The sequence below is a fragment of the Scyliorhinus torazame genome, chromosome 3, assembly GCF_047496885.1.
Source record: "Scyliorhinus torazame isolate Kashiwa2021f chromosome 3, sScyTor2.1, whole genome shotgun sequence".
NCBI classification, from domain to species: Eukaryota; Metazoa; Chordata; class Chondrichthyes; order Carcharhiniformes; family Scyliorhinidae; genus Scyliorhinus; species Scyliorhinus torazame.
In genome coordinates this window covers 233,417,099-233,442,967 of record NC_092709.1, presented here as the reverse complement: position 1 = coordinate 233,442,967, position 25,869 = coordinate 233,417,099, and positions in this window count along the sequence as shown.

Here is a 25,869-nt window from a genome sequence, read left to right as displayed (position 1 = left end):
TTTTCTCACATTTCAACTATCACCTGAGGCTTTTGGAGGAGAAGCACAATTTTTTTTTCAGTTTGGAAATGTCACTGAGTACGAAAGTCTGCACTAAGAAAGATTTAATACTATAAAATTAGTAATTAGTAAGGGAGGTTATTAGAGAATGAAAGCTCAACATTAAAGAATCTAACAGCTATTTGGTTCTACATCAGTTAGAGGCTTGAGTATTCTTACATTAACTGTCACTGCACATTTAGTACACCAGCGAATTTAATTGGTAAACAATTAAAAGCAAGACAAAATCAAGTTTAAAAATCTTCTGAGTGATTTTGTGTAATTTTAATAGAAAATCTTCCTGCATAGTTCAGGTTACCTGTATAAATATTTTTGTTTCGGTTTACTGTGGAATGGCTAAATATTTTTGCAGTGATAATGCTGATAATTTTAGAGAAAGGGATGTTTACAATCCAGCACACAAAACTTCATCTTAGCTCAAATTATGAAGTGATTATTTGTTCCAGAGAAAAGTGGTTTTGTTTAACAAGAATAGGCTCTGGCAGTGGTTCCCATGGAACAACAGGAAATAGATCCAACTTCCATCAATCAGCGGCTTGGAAAGAAGCCCAATGAAACGACTTTTGTTTCGATGACAGATGGTAAACTCTGCAAAGCTGCTAAAATAACAAGAAACCAAACCAAGCCTCCAAAGTAAGCAAGGTAAGATAAAGAAGACATTAATTTCTCCAGAAGTAAACCTGTAATTATATATAAAAAAATACTGCCAACTGTTTCGCCTTATCATTTTTAAGAAGCTGCAGAAGCTTTTAAAAAAAAATTCTTGATGAGCATTTTGGACTTTTTTGTACAATTATAAGTGGATAAGGTTGGAACATTTTACCACAAGTTAACTCATGTCTGGTCAGAGTGGAGTGTGACACCATCTCTCCTTATATCTAACTGATTCTTGTGGTAGGAGCTTTGGGTCATACAATCACCCTGTCCATATAAAAAGACTCCTTATAATGGAAGCAACAAAGAGCATGGTCTGTTGTGTGACAAGAAGCAGTGACAGAAATAGTTGGATGCATGTGACTGTGGCAGTGAGCGCAAGAAAGGTACCTTTGTATGTAAAAGAATTGCATATGATGCCAACGAAACTACATGAACAATTTTCACCCAGGCTGTCAGCGCCATCAACCAATAAATAAAACCAGAATGCAAACAAATTAAATTTCATGAAATACTTTTACAAATTATTTTAGCCAACATCTTTATGATTGTCACAAGTAGGCTTACATTAACACTGCAATAAAGTTACTGTGAAAAACTAGTCGCCTGTTCGGGTACACTGAGGGAGAATTCAGAATGTCCAAATTACCTAACAAGCATATCTTTCGGGACTTGTGGGAGGAAACCAGAGCACCCGGAGGAAACCCATGCAGACTCTGCACAGACAGTGACCCAAGCTGGAATCGAACCCGGGATCCTGGCGCTGAGAAGCAACAGTGCTAGCCACAGTGCTACCGCCTCGCCCACAACGGCAGGGCAACTTGACAGACAGTGAGGAAAGACAGCATTCGGCCTGATGCCGATAACTGGGCTATTAGATGAGAAAGTTTAGTACTGAAAGAAGGTTTTGTCAAATAATGAAGTGTTAGAACATATGTGCTATGCCATAAAATGATTAAATGTACACATAAAACAGCAGTTTCTTTGTTTAACATGTGTTTAGCATGTTTTACAGCTGAGGCCTCTGGCTGTTTGAGAAGCCTAGGGGTTCAGTTCGTGGATTAGGCTGACCTCTTACTGTATGGTTGAAATGACAACAGAGCCAATTCTGCTGTGAACTAGCACCACGGTATTGGGGTATCTGTGCTGTACACCATTATAATGATGCAAGAAAGTCCAGCAACTTTCTGCTTAGCATACCATAATCCTCTGGAATTTTAGCCAAAAAGGATTGATGATTGTGCTAGTGGCAGTGTGTGTTAGCAGGTGGCATGAATGGAGGACAGTCAGAAGTATGTGTGCTCCGAACAAGAAAGAGAGGTGTTTTGTAGTGTGGTCTTGTGATTATATGCTGAAAGATATGGTGGCAGTGACTCTGTCATGTGAGTATAAGAAATGGGAGCAGGAGTAAATATAAGGCTCCTCATATTTGCTCCGTCATTCAATAAAACTATGGCTGACCTTCTGTCTTCACTTCATTCTCCTGCCTTCTCCCCATATCCCTTGATCCCGAATAGACCAACCATCTGTGTATCTCAGCTTTATATATACTTCACGATGGTACATCCATGATCCTCTGGAACAGAGAATTCCAAAGATTCACAACTCTGTTAGCCAACTCTGTTCAAGCCTGATCCTTGCAGCTTTTGGGAGCGGTGGGGGTTCTTGATCTTCACTTCTGCCACTAGAAAGCTGGGGCAGGATTCCACATTATCAGTCTTGCTGCAAAGTCTTTCACTGTCGTTGAATGAAACTTGTAAGTATCGTGTTGGGTGTTCCGATGCACAAATGATCCAACGCGGCTGTAGATGGTACAACTCTGTTTTATTGTCTTAACAACGACAACTACTAACTGCTGGCTTGGGTACGTGCTTCACCAGCTAACCTGTGGACCCAGCCCTATCACTATCTTAGTGAGGCACTCAGCACATGGTCTATGTCTGAGTGGCGCGCTGTGAGCTCTGTGCTCTGAGCTATCTCCTGGTAGAATGAGCGGGAACTGTGGTGTTCCCTGTTTTATAGTGCGTGCGCTCTCACTGCGATGTTATGTGTGTGCTGGTTGGTCCAACTACCTGTCCATCAGTGTGTGTGTGATTGCACCATGATATGCTGATGTGGATATCATGACATCCCCCCCTTTCACAAAGGATATGTGCCTACATGCTAATAAATAGAAATGTGTACTGAGTGCACCTGAGTATGTGTGTGCAATATTTACAACATGTACATGAGGTTAAACTATATACAGAGGAAGGTGTCAGGTGCAGCAGGGCAACGAGGTTGTACCAATAACAGAACAAATGCAATCAGCAAACGACGAGAGAAAACTTCGCAAACAATGAACAACAAGTAAAGAAACTCATTAACAGTACTGTAAAACAATTCAGTGAGTCCAATGTGTTAACAGGCTCATAACTCAAGTCTCTCAGGTGGGCGACGAATTCGGGTTGACCGTTAGGGTGGCACACCACTCATCGCCTGGATCAATGCTGTGCACTGGCCGGGGCTGGTGGTTCCGACTTGGGGACATCCGGTTCTTGTGGATTACCGCAACGCGGAAGGGCTCCCTGTCTTCGGTATCGCTGGTCTGCATACTATCAGGATATGACCCAGTGTAGGGGGGCTGAATCGCCCGCACGTCCCTGCGAGGCTGGCGGAATTGTTGGGAGTTAGTAAGTTGAGCTGCTCGACAGCAGGCAGCGTAGTGGCCCATCCTGCCACAGCGGAGGCATTGTCGCGCTTTGGCCGGACATTGCCGCTTTAAATGGGCGGAGCCACAGTTGCCGCACGTTGTGATGTCATGGCGTTCGTTGTGTTTGTTGCGCCACCGTGCATGCGTGGTGCAGTCCTGCGTAGAGCTGCCTGCGTATCACGCCCCTCTGCGTCAACGTCCCCTCTTTTGGCGCATGCAAACGCGGGAGGCCTCGGAAAGCGCGCAAAATGGCCGCCCTCATCTGGGCCGCGGGCCAGGAGGAACTCAATCGACTGGACCAGCTCCGCCTCGTAGGACCCGTGCCGTGCCGTTTTGGCCGCCTGGATTTGGGAGTACCGGCTGGTCGCGTTCTCATGGAGGAGGCAGGTCTCGATGGCAGTCGCTAGGGTGAGGCACTTTATTTTAAGGAGCTGCTGGCGTAGGATGTCCGAGATGACCCCAAAAACTATCTGATCCCGTATCATGGAGTTGGAGGTGGCCTCATAGCCGCAGGACTGCGCGAGGATACGGAGGTGTATCAAGTAAGATTGGAAAGGCTCATCCTTACCCTGCAAGCGCTGCTGGAAGAGATACCTCTCGAAGCTCTCATTGACTTCCACGCTGAAGTGTTCCTCGAACTTCAGAAGCACCGTCTTATATTTTGACTTGTCCTCGCCTTCCGCGAATGCCAGGGAGATATAGATGTGGATGGAGTGTTTCCCCGCCGTGGAAAGGAGGAGGATGATCTTCCTGGTATCCGATGCATTCTCCCTGTCTGTGGCTTCTAGGAAGAGCTGGAAGCGCTGTTTAAACAGCTTCCAGTTGACGCCAAGATTTCCAGCGATTCGGAGCGGCTGCGGCGGGCTGATGTTTCCATGGAGCAGGATGGCGGATTTCTGAAAGGGTGCAGGCAGGTCTCACAGTCGCTGGTTAGCTTCCACTACTGGTATCATGTCGTGTTGGGTGTTCCGATGCACAAATTATCCAACACGGCTGTAGATGGTACAGCTCTGTTTTATTGTCTTAACAATGACAACTACTAACTGCTGGCTTGGGTATGTGCTTCACCAGCTAACCTGTGGACCCAGCCCTATCACTATCTTAGTGAGGCACTCAGCACATGGTCTATGTCTAAGTGGCACGCTGTGAGCTCTGAGCTATCTCTTGGTCGAATGAGCGGGAACTGTGGTGTTCCCTGTTTTATAGTGCGTGTGCTCTCACTGGTGATTGGCTGCGATGTTATGTGTGTGCTGGTTGGTCCAACTGCCTGTCCATCAGTGTGTGTGTGATTGCACCATGATATGCTGATGTGGATATCATGACAGTAAGCAGTGGATTCAACTTCACTTTAAGAGGCTTCAGGAACTGTGTTGGCCAATGTGTGGGTGACGGGGGTAAGTTGCTCGATTTTGTGCCGAGTCGCGAGGGAAGATTTCTCATCATATTTAAATTAGGCCAGAACAGGGGGAAACAGGGGCTGTTTAGCACAGGGCTAAATCACTGGCTTTGAAAGCAGACCAAGGCAGGCCAGCAGCATGGTTCAATTCCCGTCACAGCCTCCCCGAACAGGCACCGGAATGTGGCGACTAGGGGCTTTTCACAGTAACTTCATTGAAGCCTACTTGTGACAATAAGCGATTTTCATTTCATTTTCATTTCATGTTAAAGGTGCCCAAACTCTACACTGAAAATATAGTTAGATTTGAAACCTGTCCCCAATTTCCCCAATAAAGTATAACCCCCTTGTTGCTTTAAAGATAAACATAGCAGCCAATTTGTGTGCAATAAGGTCCCACAAACAGTACGCAAAGTACATGACCTGTTAGTGTGAGTTCATATTGGCTCAGGCCTGAATGCTGACCAGAATTTTGAGATCCCTCCCTTCTCTTTCATGAAGAGTACCATGGGACATTTATGCTCGCTAGAACACCAGTTTCGGTTTGACACCTCATTCAGAAGTTTGCCCCTCCAATATTGGTCCATCACCTAGCTCATTCATAACTTGATGCCAACCAATTGGATGACGGAATGAGTTTCATGGATTAAGGTGATAATGAAGAGTTAGAGTTGGACATTATTGGAATAAACATGAAAAACTGGTCCCATGCAATGAATAATGCTGCTGAGAGGCACTAAATGTACAGTCAGGAAGGCAAAGTGTAATGTATTCAATCACTTTGTTATTTATATACAGTAAAATTGTATAAAGACATGGGCCCATGACTTCCTGGTTCCCAGCATAGCATTTAGAGCGAACCCCAATGATATGCTGGGGAATCCCTCTCGGAAGGGTTTACGCAGCAATTATCCAGAAACACTAACGTCTTCTGGGCAATCACGCTAGGCTGGGGACCATTCAACAGAAACGATTTACATTGCTAACTTGGATGGTTCTGCCAGTTTTACCCTGATAGCTGCTCTGAAAGAGTTAGAGGGAAAAAAACCTTCTAACGCCAGAGTAACGATTTAAAAAACCCAGACCCAGCCTCACACGGGACACGCGCACATACACAACCCCCCCCTGGGGACCCATCACACCTACCCCTTTCCACCTTCCTTTCCGACCCGACACCCCCTTCCCGACCTGTCACTGTTCCCTCTCATGACCAGACCCAACCCCACATTCCACCCCCCATAGCCTGATCTGCCCCCTCTCTCCTAGTGTTACCTGGTCTGAGTCCCCCACTCCTGGACTGACCCCCTCTCCCCTCCTTCTCCAGTTTGACCCTCTGCCCCCCACCCGCCTCCGATCTGACCCGACCTTTCATCTGATCCACCCTCTCCTCTCCCTCTTCCACCTACAATCCCCTACTCCCTCCACCCCCTCCCCCTCCTTCTCCCTCCCCTCCCCTCCCTTCTCCCTCCCCACCCCCTTTCACCTTGCCATCCCCCTCCCCATTTTCCCTACCCCTCCTCTCTTCCCTCCATCCTACCCCCTCCCAACCTCCCCCTTCCTCCCCTCTCCTCTTACCCCTCCATCCCTCTCCCCTCTCTCCAGTTGATCCTGCAACCCCTCATACCCTCAATGCCTGTCTATGCTCCTGTTCCCAACCCCCATGGGTCCTCATACACTCTAAGCCAACCTAGGCCTATCCCCATGCCCATGGCCCTTCGTAGCTCCATGCCAACTTAGTGCTAATTCATGCCAACCCATATTCCTCCTCACCCACAACCGTTTGTCCTTACACCTGTAATGCACCCAGTAACCACAAAGGGAAAACCTCAGGACCCATGAAATAAATTAATGTTTTTTAAAATAACATTCCAAGTGTCTATTTCAGATATCACTATTTTGGGAAAAACTCTCATTCATAAAATCCCATTTACTATATTTATATTTCTTCAACTAAATAAATCCTTGGAGCGACAAACATGACATTTATTGCACATTAACTTAAAGCAGCAAGCATTGGATATCATAACCTACGTCAATGAGTTTATAACCATCTATAGCTGTCAGTGAAACTGTAAAATGGCAGGCACCCTACTGTAATAATGGATGGTTGTGAAATCAGTCATGAAACAGTAACCTGGTAGTGGAAGCCATCAGGTTTATGTCAACAGAGTGAAATAGCCAGATGGTTTTATAAACGCTCCATTTTATCAAAGTTTTAAAGGGCTTGAGAGCTCCTTTTAATGGGTCCTCTTGACATTTTTGACAGGTCCCCTTAAAATGCTCTGACAGTTTTGCTAGTTTATGTTGACAGATCTGTTGATAGTTCCAATGAGCTTGACAGTAATGAGTTTATGAACTTTTTATGCACATTTATGCCTACTTTTAACAATTCACCAGGTAATCTTACGTACCCAAAAGGTCACCTGTCCTCCCTCAAAGGTGTCCATAAGGGTACCTTACCTCTCCAAAGAGTACCCAGGTTTTCCAAATGAATCCAGCAATTTTAGGCCTGTTCTTACCACACTTTGGGTTTCACATTCCAAAGTTACCAAAATCCCACTTCAGTTCATGGGATGTGGGTGTCACAGCATTTATGGCCCTCCCTAATTGCCCTTCAAGGGACAGTTAAAAGTCAGCCACATTGCTGTGGGTCTGGAGTCACATGTAGACCAGACCAGGTACGGTTGGCAGATTTCCTTCCCTGGAGGACATTAGTGAACCAGATGAGTTTTTACGACAAGCGGCAATGGTCATCATTCGACTTTTAATTCCAGATTTTCTTATTGAATTCAAATTTCACCATCTGCAGTGGTGGGATTTGAACCTGGGTGCCCAGGACATTATTCTGGGTCTCTGGTTAACTAGTCCAGTGCAATACCATTACGCCACCGCCTCTCCTAGCTGATGATTTAAATGGCCAGTTGTCTTGTAAAACGATCAAGAACGAAAGGGAACAGATTTAAGGTGATTTTCAAAAGAAGCAAATGTGATATGAGTGATGCGACCATGCCTGCGACTAATCTGCTACTGGGAGCTGCCTACAGGGCTACTGCTCTTTATACCTCCCCTCAAGGGGAGGAGCCAGGGGCGGAGCCCACAAAGGCACCAACATGATACATGTTGTAATACCTTATAATGGTCCATAGGTGGAGCCCTCATGGGCAACAGCGTGATACAGTTACATACACGGTGAACGGTTAATGCAATACATTCACCACATTCACTCCCTGTTAAAAAATGAAGTCCGGCGGGGGTGAAGGGTTCACAAGTTCAGCCTGCCCGGCGCCCGGATCGTGCGCTGTGATTATAGAATCATAGAATTTACAGTGCAGAAGGAGGCCATTTAGCCCATCGATTGCCAGAGCTGTGGTATCGCAGCTGGCCCGGGTGTCAAACTCATCCGTGTGGGCGCAGGTAATGTAGTTTCCGGTGCGGGTACAGACGTGGACTCCAGGAGCATGTCTTCTGGAGCTTTGTTCCTGTGGGTCGGTGAAGAGGGAATGGGGGGCGGGAGGGGGTGCGGGTGCCATGTAGGGGCGGGGGTGCTGGTCAGCGTAGGTTGGGTGGGGTAAGTTGTGGTGGTGGTGGTAGTGGAGCCTGCGGGCACTAGGTCCCGGAGGGAAACCGTATCCTGTCGGCCGTCGGGGTGTTCTATATATGTGTACTGGGGATTGGTGTGTAGGAGCTGGACCCTCTCAACCAGGGGGTCGGACTTATGGCTCCTGACATGTTTGCGGAGTAGGGCGGGCCCCGGTGTCTTCAGCCAGGACAGAAGCGAGGCCCCTGAGGTGGATTTCCTGGGGAAAACAAACAGGCGGTCATGAGGGGTCTCGTTTGTGGCCATGCAAAGGAGGGACCTAATGGAGTGGAGCGCGTCGGAGAGGACCTCCTGCCAGTAGGAAACTGGGAGATTCCTAGACCGTAGGGCCAGGAGGACGGTCTTCCAGACCGTCGCGTTCTCCCTCTCCACCTGCCCGTTTCCCCATGGGTTATAACTGGTAGTCCTGCTCGAGGCGATGCCCTTACTGAGCAGGTACTGACGCAGTTCGTCGCTCATGAACGACGAGCCCCGGTCACTGTGAACATACGTGGGGAAACCAAACAGGGTGAAGACACTATGTAGGGCTTTAATGACGGTGGAGGCGGTCATGCCGGGGCAGGGGATTGCAAAGTGGAAGCGGGAGAATTCGTCAATGACGTTGAGGAAATATGTGTTGTGGTTGGTGGAGTGGAGGGGCCCTTTGAAATCGATACTGAGTCGCTCAAAGGGCCGGGATGCCTTTACCAGGTGGGCCTTATCCGGATGATAGAAGTGCGGCTTGCACTCCGCGCAGATCGGGCAGCTCCTGGTCATGGCTCTGACCTCCTCAGTGGAGTAGGGCAGGTTACGGGCCTTGATGTAGTGGAGAAGCTGAGTGACCCCTGGGTGGCAGAGATTAGCGTGGGTAGCCCGGAGTCGGTCCTCCTGCGCGCTGGCGCATGTGCCGCGGGACAGGGCATTTGGGGGCTCGCTGAGCTTCCCAGGATGATATACTATATTGTTGTTATAGGTGGAGATTTCGATCCTCCACCTCAAGATCTTATCGTTCTTGATTTTGCCCCGTTACGTATTATCAAACATGAAGGCTACCGATCGTTGGTCGGTGACGAGGGTAAACCTCCTACCAGCGAGGTAGTGCCTCCAGTGCCGCACGCCTTCCATGATTCCTTCTTTTTCGACCGAGGAGTGTCGAATTTCAGAGGCGGTGAGGGTGCGTGAAAAAAATGCTACTGGCCTGCTTGCCTGATTGAGGGTAGCGGTGAGGGCGACCTTTGACGCGTCGCTCTTCACCTGGAAGGGGACGGACTCGTCCACTGCGCGCATTGTGGCTTTGGCGATGTCCGCCTTGATGCAGCTGAAGGCCTGGAGCGCCTCGGCCGTTAGTGGGAAGAGCGGGTAAATGGAGTTGAAGAGCGGGTAAATGGAGTTGAAATCAGCCATGATTGAATGGCGGAGTGGACTCGATGGGCCGAATGGCCTTACTTCCGCTCCTATGTCTTATGGTCTTATGGTCTTATGAGAAGGTGGTGGCCTTGATTAATGGCCGGGCTTTGTCCACATGGTTGGGGACCACTGAGCGTAATAGGAATAGAACCCGAAGCACCTCTTCAGGGCCTTGGGGCAGTGGGGAAGGGGGAGTTGCAGGAGGGGGCGCATACGGTCAGGGTCGGGTCCTAGAACCCCGTTTTCCACGATGTAGCCGAGGATGGCGAGCCTGGTTGTGCGGAAAATGCATTTCTCCTTGTTGTAAGTGAGGTTAAGGGTTTGGGCGGTCTGGAGAAATCTCTGGAGGTTGGCATCGTGGTCCTGATCATGGCCGCAGATGGTGACATTCTCCAAGTACGGAAACGTGGTCCGCAGCCCATACTGGTCCACCATTCGGTCCATGGTTCTTTGAAAAACCAAGACCCCGTTTGTGACGCCAAAGGGGACCCGGAGGAAGTGGAAGAGGCGGCCGTCGGCCTCAAAGGCCGTGTAGTGGCGGTCCCCCGGGCGGATTGGGAGCTGGTGGTACGCAGACTTCAGTCCACCATGGAGAACACCCGATAGTGCGCGATCTGGTTAACCATGTCTGCAATCCGGGGAAGGGGGTACGCATCAAGGTGCGTGTACCGGTTTATGGTTTGGCTGTAATCTACAACCATCCGGTTCTTTTCCCCGGTCCTGACGACCACCACCTGAGCTCTCCAGGGGCTATTGCTAGCCTCAATGATCCCCTCCCGCAAGAGTCGTTGGACCTCGGACCTGATAAAAGTCCTGTCCTGAATGCTATACCGCCTGCTTCTGGTCGACTGACTTACAGTCGGCGGTGAGGTTTGCGAAGAGCGGTGGAGGGTCGACTTTTAGTGTCGCAAGGCGACATACGGTGAGTGGGGGTAAGGGCCCACCGAATTTCAGGGTCAGGCTCTTGAGGTTACACTGGAAATCCAGTCCCATTCAGGAGAGGAGCGCAGAGGTCAGGGAGTACATATAGCTTAAAATCGGCGTACTCGGCACCCTGTATTGCTAGGGTTGCGTTAGTGCACCCCCGGATCTGCACCGAGTGCAACCCAAAGCAAGGGAAATGTTTTGGTGTGCCGGGAAGATTGGGAGCGAGCAGCGTCTTACCATGTCTGGGTGAATAAAGCTCTCTGTGTTCCCGGAGTCGAACAGGCAAGGTGTTTCGTGTCCATTTACCCGGACGGTCATCATGGAGCTCCGGAGGTGTTTGGGTCACGACTGGTCCAGGGTGACCACGCTGAGTTGCGGGTAGCCGGTGTGGTCGGAGGTGCTGGGGTGGTCCCAAAATGGCTGCCCCCGTCGGTCGCACGTGTCGGGTGGTGTTGCAAATGGCGGCCAAGATGGCGGCCCCCATTGGTCGCACGTGTCGGGCTGCGAGGAAGATGGTGTCCAAGATGGCGGCCCCCATGAATCGCACGTGGTGGGCCATGTCGGCGAGGATGGCCAAGATGACTCCGCGTGAGTCACACAAGTTGTGCGGGCTTGAAGATGGCTGCCCCCACAGACAGCACGAGACCGATGACGCGTCTGGGGGTGGAGCCGACAGGCAAGCTGCGACACTGCGGGATCTGCGGGCCTGTGAGTCTGAGGGTCGGGCCTGCAATTTTGAGGGTTTGGACCTGGCCAGCCAAACCTTAGCAAAATGTCCTTTTTTTCCTCAGTCGCTGCAGTTCGCGTTCTGGGCCGGGCAGCGCTGCCTGGGGTGCTGATGCTGGCTGCAGAAATAACAGGGTAGCCCCCCATGGTGGGCGGGCAGCCGCCCGGCACAGGCTTGGGGTACTCTTTGGTCGGGAGTCCACGAGGGGGTCGCGTGATCAGACGGGAACGCGTTGAGGCTTTGGAACGCTACTTCTAGGGAGGAGGCTAGCTTTACCGTCTCTTCCAGGTCTAGGGCACCCTTCTCAAGTAGGTGCTGTCTCACGTAGTTGGACGGGACTCCAGCCACGTAGGCGTCCTGGACTGCGAGGTCCATATGTTGAGTGGCCGTAATGGCCTGGTAGTTGCAACTTCGCGCAAGGATTTTGAGGTCGCGTAGGTACTCCTCCAGCAATTCCCCAGGGCGTTGGTGGCACGTAGTGAGGAGATGCCGCGCGTACACCTCATTCACTGGCCTTACATATAGGCGCTTCAACACCACGAGTGCGTCTGCAAATGTGGAAGCTTCCTCGAGTTGAACAGAGATTCGATGGCTCACCCGGGAGGAGGAGGCTCAGCTTCTGATCGTCGGAGATGGAAGGCGAGGAGGGGGCTGCGAGGTAGGCCTCGAAACAGCGGAGCTAGTGCGAAAAAATCCCTTTCGCCTCCGCGGCTTGCGGGTCGAGTTCCAGTCGGCCAGGTTTGAGGGCCGATTCCATTGTGGTGTTGTAGTTGATTAAATTGATGCGATCATCAAATCACACGAAACAAGGAGTAGAAGTAAACTGTGGCTTTAATCGACTAGAACAGTGCCTGCCTGCGACTGCTCTGCTACTGGGAGCCGTCTACAGGGCCACTGCTCTTTATACCTCCCCTCAAGGGGAGGAGCCAGGGGCGGAGCCCACAAAGGCACCAACATGATACATCACAGGCACCAACATGATACATTACAATGGTCCATAGGTGGAGCCCTTATGGGCAACATAGGACATAGAACATAGAAAATACAGCACAGAACAGGCCCTTCGGCCCACGATGTTGTGCCGAACCTTTGTCCTAGATTAATCATAGATTATCATTGAATCTACAGTGCAGAAGGAGGCCACTCGGCCCTTTGAGTCTGCACCGGCTCTTGGAAAGAGCACCCTACCCAAACTCAACACCTTCACCCAACACCAAGGGCAATTTGGACATTAAGGGCAATTTATCATTGGCCAATTCACCTAACCCGCACATCTTTGGATTGTGGGAGGAAACCGGAGCACCCGGAGGAAACCCACGCAGACACGGGGAGGACGTGCAGACTCTGCACAGTCAGTGACCCAAGCCGGAATCGAACCTGGGACCCTGGAGCTGTGAAGCAATTGTGCTATCCACAATGCTACCGTGCTGCCCTTGAGAACAAATAAATCTACACTATATCATTTAACCGTAATCCATGTACCTATCCAATAGCTGCTTGAAGGTCCCTAATGTTTCCGACTCAACTACTTCCACAGGCAGTGCATTCCATGCCCCCACTACTCTCTGGGTAAAGAACCTAACTCTGATATCCCTCCTATATCTTCCACCTTTCACCTTAAATTTATGTCCCCTTGTAATGGTTTGTTCCACCCGGGGAAAAAGTCTCTGACTGTCTACTCTATCTATTCCCCTGATCATCTTATAAACCTCTATCAAGTCGCCCCTCATCCTTCTCCGTTCTAATGAGAAAAGGCCTAGCACCCTCAACCTTTCCTCGTAAGACCTACTCTCCATTCCAGGCAACATCCTGGTAAATCTTCTTTGCACATTTTCCAAAGCTTCCACGTCCTTCCTAAAATGAGGCGACCAGAACTGTACACAGTACTCCAAATGTGGCCTTACCAAAGTTTTGTACAGCTGCATCATCACCTCACGGCTCTTAAATTCAATCCCTCTGTTAATGAACGCGAGCACACCATAGGCCTTCTTCACAGCTCTATCCACTTGAGTGGCAACTTTCAAAGATGTATGAACATAGACCCCAAGATCTCTCTGCTCCTCCACATTGCCAAGAACTCTACCGTTAACCCTGTATTCCGCATTCATATTTGTCCTTCCAAAATGGACAACCTCACACTTTTCAGGGTTAAACTCCATCTGCCACTTCTCAGCCCAGCTCTGCATCCTATCTATGTCTCTTTGCAGCCGACAACAGCCCTCCTTACTACCCACAACTCCACCAATCTTCGTATCGTCTGCAAATTTACTGACCCACCCTTCAACTCCCTCATCCAAGTCATTAATAAAAATCACAAACAGCAGAGGACCCAGAACTGATCCCTGCGGTACGCCACTGGTAACTGGGATCCAGGCTGAATATTTGCCATCCACCACCACTCTCTGACTTCTATCGGTTAGCCAGTTCGTTATCCAACTGGCCAAATTTCCCACTATCCCATGCCTCCTTACTTTCTGCATAAGCCTACCATGGGGAACTTTATCAAATGCCTTACTAAAATCCATGTACACTACATCCACTGCTTTACCTTCATCCACATGCTTGGTCACCTCCTCAAAGAATTCAATAAGATTTGTAAGGCAAGACCTACCCCTCACAAATCCGTGCTGACTATCCCTAATCAAGCAGTGTCTTTCCAGATGCTCAGAAATCCTATCCTTCAGTACCCTTTCCATTACTTTGCCTACCACCGAAGTAAGACTAACTGGCCTGTAATTCCCAGGGTTATCCCTAGTCCCCTTTTTGAACAGGGGCACGACATTCGCCACTCTCCAATCCCCTGGTACCACCCCTGTTGACAGTGAGGACGAAAAGATCATTGCCAACGGCTCTGCAATTTCATCTCTTGCTTCCCATAGAATCCTTGGATATATCCCGTCAGGCCCGGGGGACTTGTCTATCCTCAAGTTTTTCAAAATGCCCAACACATCTTCCTTCCTAACAAGTATTTCCTCGAGCTTACCAATCTGTTTCACACTGTCCTCTCCAACAATATGGCCCCTCTCATTTGTAAATACAGAAGAAAAGTACTCGTTCAAGACCTCTCCTATCTCTTCAGACTCAATACACAATCTCCCGCTACTGTCCTTGATCGGACCTACCCTCGCTCTAGTCATTCTCATATTTCTCACATATGTGTAAAAGGCCTTGGGGTTTTCCTTGATCCTACCCGCCAAAGATTGTTCATGCCCTCTCTTAGCTCTCCTAATCCCTTTCTTCAGTTCCCTCCTGGCTATCTTGTATCCCTCCAATGCCCTGTCTGAACCTTGTTTCCTCAGCCTTACATAAGTCACCTTTTTCCTCTTAACAAGACATTCAACCTCTCTTGTCAACCATGGTTCCCTCACTCGACCATCTCTTCCCTGCCTGACAGGGACATACATATCAAGGACACGTAGCACCTGTTCCTTGATACAGCGTGATACAGTTACATAAATGGTGGATGGTTAATGCAATACATTCGCCACAGTGAGAAAAAAACTTCAGCACAAAACAAGTGGTTCGGGTCTGGAATGCACTGCCTGTAAGTGTGGTGGAGGCAGGTTCAATCGAACATTTAAGAGGGCATTAGATGATTACCTGAATAGAAGCAATGTGCAAGGGTACGGGGAATAATAGGAGACTAGCACTAAGCCATGATGCTCCTTTGGAGAATTGATGCAGACACAATGGGCCAAATGACTTCCTTCTGTGCCATAACAATTCTGCGATGAAATGCGCATGTATGGAACGTGCTCCACCTCCATTCCCACCTTCATGAAAATAGGAATCTCCATGTTGGGGACGGGATATTTAATTTCTGGCTACTTCCACCATGATGGAGATGCACTTTGACATGGCAAAAATCTGGGCCTAGGTTGTTTTTAATTTGAAGCCTACGGCTTCATAGATTACATAGAATTTACAGTGCAGAAGGAGGCCATTTGGCCCATCGAGTCTGCACTGGCTCTTGGAAAGAGCACCCTACCCAAGGTCAACACATCCGCCCTATCCCCATAACCCCATAACCTAGTAACCCCACCCAAAACTAAGGGCAATTTTGGACACTAAGGGCAATTTAGCATGGCCAATCAACCTAACCTGCACCTCTTTGGACTGTGGGAGGAAACCGGAGCACCCGGAGGAAACCCACGCACACACGGGGAGGATGTACAGACTCCGCACAGACAGTGACCCAAGCCGGAATTGAACCTGGGACCTTGGAGCTGTGAAGCAATTGTGCTACCCACAATGCTACCGTGCTGTCCTTTCAGTGTCTAAAGATAGAGTTGCAATAGTTAATTTTCTGACTTTTGTTTACTGGCAGGGAGTTTCATCAGTTGGAAGTTTGAGCATGTGTGCATTTAATTTCTTTCAAAATTAGAAAATCATATGCTGGTTGCTTCAGCATTTCCAGTATGTGCTCCGAGTGGGTGAAACTTTTTGCCAGGAAAGCAGATTGAGAGAATCAACCCACATTTGAATTATTGTGAAGCAATTTCCCCATTGCAGTTCTGCCAAACTGACAAAACAGCCCCAGAGTCTTTCTCTTCGGGGTTGTTCGGAGCGAGTTGGCTGGTCGAAGTTGGTAGCAGGGAGTGCAGTTACTATTACTTGCAGACATTGCTTACAGTTTTCTGATGCTTTGAAGTTAACAATCCCTCAATGTGACAAAAGATATTACCTAAACTTCAAGAATCCACGCATGCAATATTGGAATCTGCCAGAATTTTCAGATTGCTGAGAAGACGAGTATGCAGGGGTAGAGGATTGTACAAGTATCGATAGATGCTTGATAGCTAACGGTTAAAAGGGATTTGAATTGAGCCAGTGCTTTGAATTGCATGGATAGAGTTATAATACAAATTAGTCATGACATAATTGAATGAATAACTTAATGGGCTGAATGGCCTACTCCTGTTGCTATGTTTCTTTGATTTGCAGGCTGATTACAAACCTGTTAGAGCCTGCAAGATTAATTCTTGTTCTATGGCCCTTATTGAATTTGACACTCAGGGAGAGCCATATTGTACATTCATGTTTGTTCCTAGTTGGAACAGGGTCACTTTAAGAGTTCAACCAGGTGATGTATTGATGACATCATCGGCAGTTTGGGCGGGCTAACAGTAGGTCTACAGTAGCAGCCTGTGTGACAACACCTTCCCAATAAAGCTTTTGTTTGTTTTGTATCCATGTGGTCTGCAAGTTTCTCTTTTACAATACCAGAAAGAAAACTGGTGACTAAGTGGTTGGAATACACACGGCAAACACCCGAAAAAGAACTGCAGAAATCCAGCGGAGTAAGAAAAACTGTCCACCCGCCATCCAAAAAGGTTTAAGACGACAAGAGCATTGCCGCACCAAAGCTGGCAACGGACGGCTGCCCAATGACAGCAGAAAGCATTGAAGAAACCGAAGTTTAAACAGAGATTTCAGAAGAATCAACATCAAAAAAGAAGCTGCCACATGCTTTGCTCAGAACATTTTGAAAAGAGCTCAAGTGCTCCCTTTACTGTGAATAGCAAGTAAAGCAGCAAAGTAATTGAGAGTGGGGAATGAACAGACTGGCAGGTTACCTTGTTTGACAAAAAAGTGAGTAGTGCTAAAGAAGACTTTGTGGCACATTTGTGCTCACACAAGCCTTCCCATAATAAAATGGCAGACATTTATGGCACCATGGGACCATATTCTGAAAGCACTGAGCGCTGGAGCTCATACACTGAAACATTTGAATACTTTGTCCAGGCCAACAAAATTGGAGTGGACATAGTAGTCTCGACTTTCCTGAGCACCATGAGGGGAACAAATCTCAACCTCCTGCGTAGTCTGGTGCAACCAGAAAATCCAAGCACGAAATAGGGTGAAACAGTGGAGATAATGCAGGGCCCCTGCTCAGGAAAATCTCTGGTCATTGCCGAGAGGTTCAGGTTCCATAAACGTGACCAACAATTAAGTTGAAGCATTAATATCCATAAAATATTAGCTGAGGCCCGAACACAGACACCGGTTCGAAATTGCCACCAATATGCAAAAACTGGTCATGCTGCAGCAGGCAGCTGGTGCAAAGGTGTAAAATACAGGAATTGTGGTAAAAAGAGACACATTGAACATGCGTGTTGAAGAAAGAAACAAGTTTCAAACCAGAATTATGAAAAGCAAGAACCAAATACATCAAGCGAAAAATTGAATAGAGGGAAAAGTTAGCAGAGAGTCGAACTCACAGATACAAAAAGGGCGTGATAAAAGACCAGAGTTGCAGTCAGACGGCGAACTGTCATTGAACGTACTGGCCATTATTGGTGCAGCCAACCGTTACTGAGTCATGGGTTACTGGGTTACTGGACAGACAACGGGTGAAATGGAGGAATCAAACAGAATGGCTGAGCATCAGATGCACTTAGAGGTTTGAATATGTCAATATGATTACTTCTGTATCATGTACTGGAGTTGTCCCCCATTGCTGTAAGTTCATGCATGAATCCTGCCCCACATGTCTTTATTCTAAACAGCACAAAATAACAAGAATTATTTTCCTCAGATCGAGCACGAGTTGTGAGGACCTCAGCTAACATTTCCAAGTTTAGATTGTTTTAATGGGCTAAAGTTTCCCATGGCAATTGTCTGTTCCTCTGCAATATTTTGCATTTCAAAGCAGCCTGCATAGGCCTATACCAGTTATAAGAGCATAAGACTAAAAGATATAGGAGCAGAATTAGGCCATTCGGCTCATTGCGTCTGCTCTGCCATTCAATCATGGCTGATATGTTTCTCACCCCCATTCTCCTGCCTTCTCCCCATAACCTCTGATCCCCTTATTAATCAAGAACATATCTATCTCTGCCTGAAAGACACTCAGTGACTTGGCCTCCACAGCCTTCCGCAGCAATGAATTCCACAGATTCACCACCCTCTGGCTGAAGAAATTCCTCCTCATCTCTGTTTTAAAGGAACATCCCTTCAGTCTGAGGCTGCGCCCTCGGGTTCTAGCTTCTCCTACTGTCCAACAACAATAGCTTGGTGGTCTCCAATGCCAAACAAATCCAATGTAGCATGCTCATCAAAAGAAAAGGACTTCTATATTCTTCCTGTTGACCTCTTTCGAACCCCCTGATCTGAGTAGGGCTGATGTCACGCCTATGGCTTAGGCCCACCCATTGTGGCTGTTCCAACAGAGTTACCAGCAATTCAGCAGAGGCAGAACAAAATGAGGCTCTAGGTGCTGAGACCTAACTCTCATAATCAGCACTGGATTTCTGTCTGAGCATCTACCTTTGAGGGAACCCAGGAAATTACAGTGCAACATGAAGTGAGTGTCGAGTTTACATCACAGATCTCCAAATCTTTCCCTTTGGATTGTGACCAGGAAATGAGTGTTTCCCAGGTGCTGAGCGAAGAAAAATCACTTCCAATATGTTTACATATAGCATGTTTATGTACAAGAGTTTATAAGACATCTCTTTGTGACAGGCGCTACTTCTATCGGATGAAAATGTAAAATTTTACAGCGACTGTCAAGAGTTTGGATAAAATAACGGTCAAAGTTTTGTATAAAAGGGAATTGATAAAGGTTCAGCTACTCTGGTTTTTTTTTGATATGTGAATTAGCTTAGCAGTAGGGTAAACACATATTTACTCAAGTGAATTGGAGAACAATAGAGTATAGGACCGTAGGTGTTAAAACTACAGAAGGTGGGGCTTCAGAGTGGAACCATAAGAATGCATGTCGCTGTATGATTTCTGGGGCTGGGTTCTCACAGCCCCGCGCCAAAATCACGTTTGGCACGGGGGTGGAGAATCCACTTTTACGCCCGAATCGGGCCTGGCGCCGCTCCCGTGATTCTCTGGTCCCTGGAGAATTGCTTGCGCGCGATTTACACAGCGCGGTTGGGAGGCCATTGCCAGAGGCCCTCCCAGCGATGCTCTGGTCACGACCGCCCGAATTCACGATGGCGTGGTTCTAACCACGTCTGGCCGGTCGGGACTCTCGCGCGGCGGCTGCAGATTCAGTCCGCAGCCGCCCTGGTGGGGGGGAGGGGGGATCAAGTACCAAGGGGGCCATATGGTGGGTTAGATGGAGCGGTGCAGGGCAGAACGTTGGGACCTTCTTTGTTGGTCCAGGTCCGCCGGCTGAGGCCGCCATCGCGTTCGGCGCAGACGCTGGAGGCCGCCGCCGTACGCATGCGTGGACTTGGAACCTGAAGTGCGGGGGCCGGTATCCGCAGCTAAAGCTGCGGGAAGCACTACGGGGCCCTGCCATCCCCCTGCAGGTAAGTGAATAGGTTTCATTTTTTTAAAGCAAAGTCTTGCGTGAAACGCCAGCGTTTTTACGCCGGCGTGGGGACATAGCCCCATTTTTGGAGAATCCAGCCCCTGAGATGAGTTATTTGGATAGGATAAGATCAAAAGGAATAAATGACAGAACAGTGGTAGGACTGGTTCTGCACTGCAGTGAGAAGCACTGCTGATGTGTAACTAAGATCATAGCTACGGCCAGCTGGAAACAGAAGCTCTCCTGAAAGCAGGCTTCTAGGCTGAGAAGCTGCTGTTTTGAAAACCTCAAAGATTCTGAACCAGAAGAAGCCTTTCTAAAATAAAGATACACATCGTTTGTGGTAACTATTTGCTGGATTTGGCTCATGAAGTTAAACCTATGGGGTATTGTTCAGGGAAAAGGAACATTCTCAGAGTTTGGTAATATAGGTAGATATGGAATGGGGTTAATTTAATTGTGTGTGTAGCCATTACTGTAGTTAACTGTATTGTGGCCTTGAGTGTTTTACATTTTAATAAACATTATTTATTTGATTGATTACTGTCATGATATGCAGACACACACATAATGATATACAGACAAGCAGCTAATGGACACAGAGAACAGGACATTACCAATAAGCAGGCAGGACACTCAGGGGTGGGATCTGACTATAAAAAACACGAGGCACTCATACTCCGCCTCTTTCCACTGATGAACATTTAGAGAGTCAGTCAAGGGTGTTGTTACAATCTCACACCTCCACCACGTGGCTAAGAGCTAATCTGGTTCAGTCAGACAGAGTAACCACACTTAAGTTAGTAGAGAGTCAAACTCACAGAGAACTGTGCTAACTGTGCTATTTGTTCAATAAACCTGATTGAACTAACTTCAAGGTCTGGAGTATCTTTTTGATCTATGCTGCATCCAGTTGCAGCCAGTGTTATACCAGTGTACCTAACACGACAATTACAACAAGACGGGATCATTCTTCACTGATTTGCATATCTTTCCACATATTATACCAAATTGCAAAATAAACAATTAAGCACCGGTGTTTGAAGTTACCCGTCTGGGTTTTGAGATACCCTTGCATCTAACATCAGCGGGGTTCTTAACACAACACACGCCACGTTGTTCAGACAGTTGGGGGAAGATTTTGCCTGCTTTCCGTCCCTTTGAAAAAATTGGCAGGTACAGGTAAGTGAAAAAAATCATGCCGCCTGCCCTGCTGCCCACGTCAAATGTATTATGTCATGGGCAGTGAATTATCAGAGTCAATTGGGCTTGGTCTTCACTCATCTTTTTCTTTTTACATACTTATAGAAGCTTTTACAGTGTTAGGTAGCCATGTCAGGCAGAGAACTGAGTAGACCACTGGGGTGTCTATCACATGTTTTGCATTGGCCTTTTTGAGCAGCGTGTAAATATGGACACGTTAGAGCCAGATGTATACGCCTCTTTTATTAATAGTGGTGCATCAAAAGCAGGATGAAGTAATAAAGGGGAGCGAGATTGCAGGAATGGGTGACAGATGTGCATCCTTCTTTAGTTTAAGAGTTAAACTCTTCAAAGCCGTGTCTTCAATGGAAGTGTTCTCGCAGGTATCTCAAAGTAAATTCCAGAATGTTCTTCATGGATTACAGGGACGCAACTTCAATGTTTCTGGATCTGATCATCCCTGATGTTGATGGCATCCTGACATAACACCCAAGCCCCATGCCAGGCTTGGCGCCTCAGTGTTCTGGATCTTCCCCCTCCACCTCTTCATCTTCCTGCTCTCCCACATTCTGCTCTTCCTCTCCCTCTGATATGGTCTGTCAATCTAGTGCTTCACCCTCTTCAAGTTCCACACCTCTTTAGGTAGCCATGTTGTAGAGAATGCAGCAGACCCTTGCAGGAGTATACTGCAAGGAACCACATAACTATCCCAGGCAACAGGACTGCATCTTCAGAAGCCCGATGGCCTGCTCCAATGGTTGTCCAAGTAAACAGATGACTTTACTTGTAGCACCACTGTGTTGGGTCCTTGTAAAAAGGTGAGTAGTTAACTCTTCAAGGGATTGTCCTTGACCGTCAGGATCCATCTGCACACTTGGGGGTTGGAATCCAGACCTGAGGCAGCTTGGATTGGTGGTACATGAAACAGTCTCGGCAGCTGCCAGCAAAGTGAGTGCACACAGGGAGGAAACTGGTGTGCTGGTTGCAGACTGGCTGAACACTGAGGGAGCCCTCTCCATTGATGGATATTACTTGCTGGTCAGTCAGTGCCTGATGGCCACATAGGTGCAATAGCTGAAACCCTGCACCTGGAAAATCTAGCGCTGATGGTGAAATCCACTGTCCTCTGTGCCTGCGAGGCATCATCAGCCATGAACAGAAAGTACTGTGCAGTTCTGACAGTGGTCCGTGAGATGCAGTGGTCTGTTTGTGAAATGCCATCAACGTCCATTTGGAAGGAGCCAGAAATGAAGATTTTCAAGGTTACAGTAACTTTGACATCTACTGGTAGGACATGATGTGCAATGCTGTGAGGTATGAGGTCTTCCACCACAAGGACACAGGCCTATGTCCAGATGCCTGAAAAGTTTCAGTCTCCTGCAGCACAGCTTCTTGATCACCTCAAATTTTCTCCTTCCCTAGAATCATAGAACCATTGAATCCTTACCATGCAGAAAAAGGCCATTTGGCCTATCGAGTCTGCACTGACCCTCTGAAAAAGCACCCTACTAAAGCCCACTCTTCCACTCTATCCCCATGCCCTGGACACTTAAGGATAATTTAGCATGGCCAATCCACCTAACCTGCACATCTTTGGACTGTGGGAGGAAACCAGAACACCCGGAGGAAACCCATGCGTATGCTGGGAGAAATTGCAAACTCCACACAGACAGTTGTCCAAGGCTGGAATTGAACCTGGGTTCCTGGCACTGTGAGGCAGCAGTGCTGACTACTGTGCCATTGTGTTGCCCTAGTGGGTCCACTAATGGATTCTATGCTGAGATGCTCTCTGACCTTCCGGCCCTCCTTGGCCTTTCTATCCACGATGTTATTGGGTCTAAAATCCAAGAGCTCTGCTCCCACAATGCCAGTTGCTGCCTTCCTCACCTTCAGCTGGCCCTCCAATTGTCTTGGCAGCCTTTACCCACCTCTTCTTCCCCCAAAATGCCTTCTGTTGTTCATCCTTCAAGTCAAAGAGGACCATATTCACCATCTAGGTTATTTGTTAGAGTTCTGGTGGATCGATAGGTGACTGTTAAGATCAATTTATACCCAAAAGGTTTTGTTGCCTAAAGGACAGGATACTGCAGGCGTTTAAGCATTGGATGTGTTACTTGATTTCCTCTTCTTGCATTTTCTTTCTGCCTCTGGTATGCACTTGCTTTCGAAGGAGGCCGCACCCTTTTTTATTTTGTTACGCTAGATGCAGCGAACAGGTGGTGAGCTTCTCCCAGGGCTTGAAGTTGATATTAAAACTCCAAAGTGAAACTTTCAGTCCTTGTAGCACTTCCTTTGACTGCCATGAGCGAGCACTCCAGACTCAACATCTCCATACAAAATATGCTTTCTTTAGCATTTATCAGGCATTCTGGCTAACTGACCAGACCAACATCAATTTGGTGTGCATGCCAGCCTAGCTGAGCACCTCAGTGTCTGGTATTTTCATCTTCAAAATGATCTGTATCAATAAAGGACTGTTCCTCGATAAACTCGCCGTTTGATAGACAAATTGACTCCTCTTTATTCCAAGACAGATGTTTGATTCTGCCAAAGGCTATTTCTGCTTTGTCAATTCTTGCATGTGTCCCGTAGTCAATATAGATAGCTCAACAGAGTGTGCTGCCAAGGAAGTGAACTGATCCACTGTTGACGGGTTCTGGTCAGGGTTTTTTTCAAAACCTCCATGAGGACCATGGGGAAACCATTGTCGATCTCCCCATGGAATTCGCAGAGCTTCCCAGGTAGGGAGGAGAGCCACCAGCTGGAGCTCGTTACATTTACATATAAAGCCGGCTCAAACAGGGTCGGGAACTGTTTATTTTTGCCATGTTGTTGCAATGTACACTGTTCAATAAATCCGAGTTTTACTACCACTGTCTTCCTTAGTTGCTAAACTGGCGATGAGGAAAAAGGAGACATCAGACTCAATTGTGGAATCACCTATCTGCCACGGCCAAGTACAATCCTGGAACGAGTGGACGTAAAAGTTCAAGATGCCATAAGACCATAAGACCATAAGACATAGGAGTGGAAGTAAGGCCATTCGGCCAATCGAGACCACTCCACCATTCAATCATGGCTGATTTCAACTCCATTTACCCGCTCTCTCTCCATAGCCCTTAATTCCTTGAGAAATCAAGAATTTATCAACTTCTGTCTTAAAGACACTCAACGTCCCGGCCTCCACCGCCCTCTGTGGCAATGAATTCCACAGACCCACCACTCTCTGGCTGAAGACATTTCTCCTCATCTCTGTTCTAAAGTGACTCCCTTTTATTCTAAGGCTGTGCCCCCGGGTCCTAGTCTCCCCTGCTAATGGAAACAACTTCCCTACATCCACCCTATCTAAGCCATTCATTATCTTGTAAGTTTCTATTAGATCTCCCCATAACCTCCTAAACTCCAATGAATATAATCCCAGGATCCTCAGACGTTCATCGTATGTTAGGCCTACCATTCCTGGGATCATCCGTGTGAATCTCCGCTTGACCCGCTCCACTGCCAGTATGTCCTTCCTGAGGTGTGGGGCCCAAAATTGCTCACAGTATTCTAAATGGGGCCTAACTAATGCTTTATAAAGCTTCAGAAGTACATCCCTGCTTTTATATTCCAAGCCTCTTGAGATGAATGACAACATTGCATTTGCTTTCTTAATTACGGACTCAACCTGCAAGTTTACCTTTAGAGAATCCTGGACTAGGACTCCCAAGTCCCTTTGCACTTCAGCATTGTGAATTTTGTCACCGTTTAGAAAATAGTCCATGCCTCTATTCTTTTTTCCAAAGTGCAAGACCTCGCACTTGCCCACGTTGAATTTCATCAGCCATTTCTTGGACCACTCTCCTAAACTGTCTAAATCTTTCTGCAGCCTCCCCACCTCCTCCATACTACCTGCCCCTCCACCTATCTTTGTATCATCGGCAAACTTAGCCAGAATGCCCCCAGTCCCGTCATCTAGATCGTTAATATTTTAAGAGAACAGCTGTGGCCCCAACACTGAACCCTGCGGGACACCACTCGTCACCGGTTGCCATTCCGAAAAAGAACCTTTTATCCCAACTCTCTGCCTTCTGCCTGACAGCCAATCGTCAATCCATGTTAGTACCTTGCCTCGAATACCATGGGCCCTTATTTTACTCAGCAGTCTCCCATGAGGCACCTTATCAAAGGCCTTTTGGAAGTCAAGATAGATAACATGCCATTATTCATTCAGCTGGAAGCCTCCAATGCAGGCCAGGAATACTGGATTCAGTATGCTGAATGCATGTGGCTAATGGTATTTTGAGGGAAGGCGGTCAGAAAGTCCTGACAGCCGGCGGGACCCTGACTTTTGGAATTATAAAGAGTCTCATTTACCTGGCCATAGCAGACTCCAAGTAGTTTAATGGGCTGGTCACATTGGTGGAGAACATTATGACCCTAAACCTTCCGTTATCATGGAGCAGTATAGGGTTAACATGGCGGTGCGATCTCCAGGTGAATTGGTCACTGACTTCTTTGCTCGCCTTAGGTGACTAGCAGAGCATTCAATTTTGGGTTGTCCATCTCTGAAATGTTGAGGGATAGGCTGGTTTGTGGAATAATCAACACGGCCACTCAGAGGAAGCTATTGGCGGAGCCCACCTTAGTTTTAAAACAGGCCATTAAGCTGTCACTGTCTTGTGAGCGCGTACAGAAAGGGGTGCAAGAGCTGCAGAGGTCCATGGACTCTGTTGTCCATAGTTTGACCAGTCCTCCGTTTAAAACACCCGCTCCATCACGGGCAATGCCGGTCAGGCCAGATCGCCTCCCAAAGGGGAACCCCAGAGGCAATTCAGTAGCTGGGCCAAGCAGTCAGGAGCCACCGCTGACCTGCGGGAGACCGCCCCTGAAAACAATGGAGAGAGCCGGCCACATTGCCATCAGAGGACATGTGATGGTCAGAATGGACAGATTCGGCACATAGGACACTGTCCAA